Below are 4,567 nucleotides of genomic sequence, written 5' to 3'. Positions count from 1 at the left end.
GGGACAAACTGCAGTTCATACACTGAATCCAGCCCCAGACACCGCTGTTAATAAAGCTCTGTGGGTGTGTGGAATGTCCGGATGCTCTGGCGTCTGAACAGCAGAGCTGAGCAGCTGCACCAGAGATCAGGAGGTTTGCAGACCCTGAAATATTTACTCCCAAGCCGTTGAAAGAAAAAGTCTGCTGAGCCCTATTCTAAACGAATCAGAATTCACCCTGATGAGACAGGACAGCAGGGCCCAAACCAGGCATGGTTAATGGGACTGAAGCAATGTTTTACTTCCAAAACCTTTGCTGAAGTCCTGCAGATCCAGCGACAGACTGTAGCCAGGAAGCGTCTGCAGAAGGAGTCGGTAGCAGGCCTTCCCGCCAGGCTCCGTAATGCCGGGGGCCGCGCGCTGCACGGGGGCCACCCGCTTGAAGAAGGCGGACTTGCGGTGGAAGCCGATCAACTCATAGAGCTCGGAGAGGATGCTGCACTGCTGAATTCTCTCCTAGGAATGCTGAAGCACAGGGAGAAAAGCAACAAGCATCTGAACGAAACATGTAATGGAAAAAAGACCCGTAAAAAATTTTCCCTTAAAACAGAGACCGAACGACACCGGAAGGAAGAGGAAGGCTGACTTCATGCACTGATGGGACCGGATACAGAAATGAAGGGAAGCAGCGCTGTGCGGATGCTCCAGACCCCCTCTGGGCCCCACCTTTCCGCGTTCCGCCTCTCGTTTTACTAGAAAGGTACGTATTCCCTGAAACAGAGGAATCTGCTACCTAAACATGGGACACAGAGAAGGGAAAGAGGAAAAGGACGGGAAAGTAAAGGAACAACAGTTCATCTACACCCTAGGGTTTGGGCGGGACTTTCACCAAACACACAACCTCTCAAAGCACAGAGCACACAGTGAGAGGCTGACAGAGTGACTGCGACTTCTGCTCCTTAAACACCAGCTACCTGCCAGCACACGCTGTGCCCGTTACTGAATCATTACAATCATTTCAGAAACTATTACTACCCCAGCTCACAGGCAAGGAAATCTGAATCTCGGGGAGGATTTATTATCATCCTGGACAAATTCCCATGGCCCAGAAGTGTCAGAGCCTCCGGCAGACCCTGGACTAAAATGCTCCTCATCACCACGGGCCCTGAGCCTCAGGCTGAGGCCACGTTAGGTCTGCACCGGCCCAGAGCACGAGTCTGTGGGACAGGGAGTGGTCCCATTTGAAGTGCCAGGCCAAGGCCCTCAGGAACATATGTAATGAAACCAAATACCCAAACTCATTTCCAACGCACTTCCCTGTCCGGTAGGACTGCTCAGCACATCTGGCTTATCACCTGTGCACAGGCTGTGCAAGGGGCCCAGACAGTGACGTGACGTCCCCATGGAAGTGGCTCAGAGACCGCTTCATCACAGGACAGACTCTCCCGGCTTCCAACGTTAACTCTCCATTCCATTTCCAACTGGAAAGTAAGTTTAGACTTGTTTTCCTCTCCAGAAACAAAGACAGTGGTAACATCAGCGGGAAACTCAAGACTGAGGAAGAGTCTCCTGGACATTTGGAAGGATAGGCTGGGGAGGGAACAGAGATAGGGATCAGAAAGACCCGTGTTCCAGTCCAAAGTCTGCACATCACTCGCTTTGACAGTTTCCTTATTAATACAGGTGATAAAATCTAATTATGATTGTTTTGAAAACCAAAAGAAATAACGTATGCCACTAGCATAGGTGTAAAATCCTCCATGAGTGTTCCAGAAATGGACGTGACCATGGTTAGATACTGTCTGCCAAGTCTTGTGTGCTAAGCTCACATCAGCCAGCCAGAGATATGCCAGAGAATGCCTCAACAGCCAGCAGCCTTCTCCAACTTGGAAACTCACAGTGTCCGAAGAACAGGCAGTGGTGGATGCTTTGGGACACTGTGGAGGTAGCACTCCAGTGATGACTTTAAAAAGCTGGGGAGAATTTAGGGGACCATACAGTTCAAATACAGTAAACTCATTCCATGTCTACAAATATTCATCTGTAGCCATGATGATTCAGAGAGGAAATACATATTCAAACGTACATCATTTTCCCACATAAGTGCATCAAAACAATTTGGAAAGAATGTAACTTTCTTCTCTAGATCACACAGTGGGGATTACAAGGTTTGTATTGACAGCACTACGTGTAAATCATCTGCAAACGTAACTGGGTCCATTATCAGTCATCATCATTTGAAGGGAAGGATGGAAAAGAACAAAGCCAAGCTAATACTCTCCGGTAATTTGTTGGGTTACGATGTCACAGAGGAGACGGACAGCTCAACAAGGAACCACTCTGCCGTGATCACGGAGCCGGGGAACGGGATGGGCGGCAAGATGTATGGCGCAGCCGTAGCTGTGCCCGCCCTTCTAGGCAGGTACCCAGTCACTTTGACAAGGTGTCAAAAGTGTATGCCCACGTCCTCATCACCTGTCATGCATTAAAGAGAAATGGAAACCTATTAACGGCCAATAACCTCGGTGGGTACACCGTCCAAAGAGCAACGTCACAGTTTGACAACTGGCCATCCCGGTTCCCTGGGCTTCATTCTTGGAGAACCTTAAAAACCACTCCTCTGTCCTCAAGAAGTGCTGCCTACTTGTCCTATATTTGGCTCAGGGATACAGCACGTTCACGTGGACTTTAATGTCTGCACAGATTTGACTGTCTTTCTCCAGGTTCACTTGTCCATTCTGAAGAGGCCTGAGTTAAGTCCAAACTCCATAAGATCAATTCCCTCCAGTGACAACTCAACGAGCCTGCAATTACAAACCAACTGAACAGGACTGTCCTCAGCTAAAAATGTCACCCGCCCTTCACTGCTTTCTTAATCTCCTGTCCTGGCTAATTGCAACAGTCTAACACCACCCTCCACCAAGTTCCCCAACTATGTCAAATAGAAAGTAAGGTCCATAAAAGAGGTGACAACTCCATAGTCACCTCTGAATTCCTAGCATATATTAATGTCAATAAATAGAACTATGATTATGGCTTCTTTCCTTTAAAACCTTTCTGGTTATTTAAATGAGACCATGGAAGGGAGGTGTTTGGGTCCAGTATCTTGATCCAGAAGACTCTGGAGACCTTTTTCGGAATGGCTGCCCACTGATTCATTCAAAACACATCTTCTCTTTCCGGGAGGAGCTGTGATTTTCTGCCAGGAGTTTGTTGTCAGTCTCATGCCAGAACAGATTTAAACTAAATACTTACATTGGATATGTTATTTTTCCCCGCTTCCAAAAAAATTGACTTTCCTTACTTCCTTGCCTTGAGGAATGCTTTTTTACTTTTCTTTCTAATTCACCCTTTTATAAAGCAGGATTCTCAGGATGTGCTTGGCCTTACATAAGAACAGCCATCCAACTCCCAGTGTGAGAGCCCTGGGGCTCACCTCCTGCCCTCCTGTCAAGGCAACTGAAACTCAGTTCAGGAGCCAACTGGCCCCCAGGGCTTCTAAGGCTCGTGTATCTCCCAGAATCCCTGCTTTCTGGTTGACTTGGCTTCTGAGGATTTCCCCTCACTTTCTTGACAATTAGCTGTGCAGCTTGAAAGATGAGGAAGGAAGGTCTTATTTCTTAATCAGCATTTTAAGGAACTTATGTAATGAAGGTTTTCAAGAGTTTCTAGAACCCTCCATTGCCGAGACAGAAAACACACTAGATATATTCTAAATCTAGCTATCATGTGCATTTTTTATTTGCTTTTGTTTTCTTAACTGCTAACAGACATTTTTGAATTAAAAAATAAAATAAGGCCCCAAATAGGATAGAACATTGAACAGGAAACAAAATTAAAGGGGAAAGACAGAAAAATGATAAGTACTCTACAAAGTTAATAGAAAAAATACACTATGGATCAGATCAGCAGTTCTCAGTAACAGCTAATTGAAACCTGACCATGAGGTAAAATGTCTCTCCTGTCAGGAGACAGCCAACAGAAAACAGAATTAAATCAACAAACTAAAATTCTAAGTCTGGCGAAGTAGAGAAGTCTACCAGCTAAATGTGTTTTCTTCTGGAAAAGAGGGAGACTCACAAGATCTTTTCTGTGGAGCCTGAGCCCAGGTGAGGATGGTGAATTGAGCTCTGTAAGTACCCAATTAGCAAAGTGAGTGATGAATAAAGAGACGTGAGCTTTGATGACAGAGATGATACTACTATTCACTTGTCCTGTAAGTATGTCTTCACGTTCAATGATCAATACCTTGGCGTCCTCAGGGATTGAGATTATAGGAAAATGCACAGCCCGGGCCTAGACCTCCTCTGTGATTGTGGCACTGCACTTAGGTGTTTCAAGGGCACCACCAACTCCACCCTCTGCCTCTCCCAGCTCAGTCCCATCACTCACAGATGTGACTGGACCCCTCCTTCAGGGCCCAATTTCCTCAGTCAACGAGTCACACCACCCACACCTCACCTAGAAAGTTCTCACTGGCACTCCCTCAGCACTGACTGTGTGCTGGGGACCACGCTGCACATTGTGCACACGTTATCTCACTGGATCTCCACAGAAGTCCTGGGAAGTCGGTATATCACTGCTTCAA

This window comes from Camelus dromedarius, chromosome 6 (genome assembly GCF_036321535.1).
Source record: "Camelus dromedarius isolate mCamDro1 chromosome 6, mCamDro1.pat, whole genome shotgun sequence".
NCBI classification, from domain to species: domain Eukaryota; kingdom Metazoa; phylum Chordata; class Mammalia; order Artiodactyla; family Camelidae; genus Camelus; species Camelus dromedarius.
Note: the sequence above shows the minus strand (reverse complement) of the source record.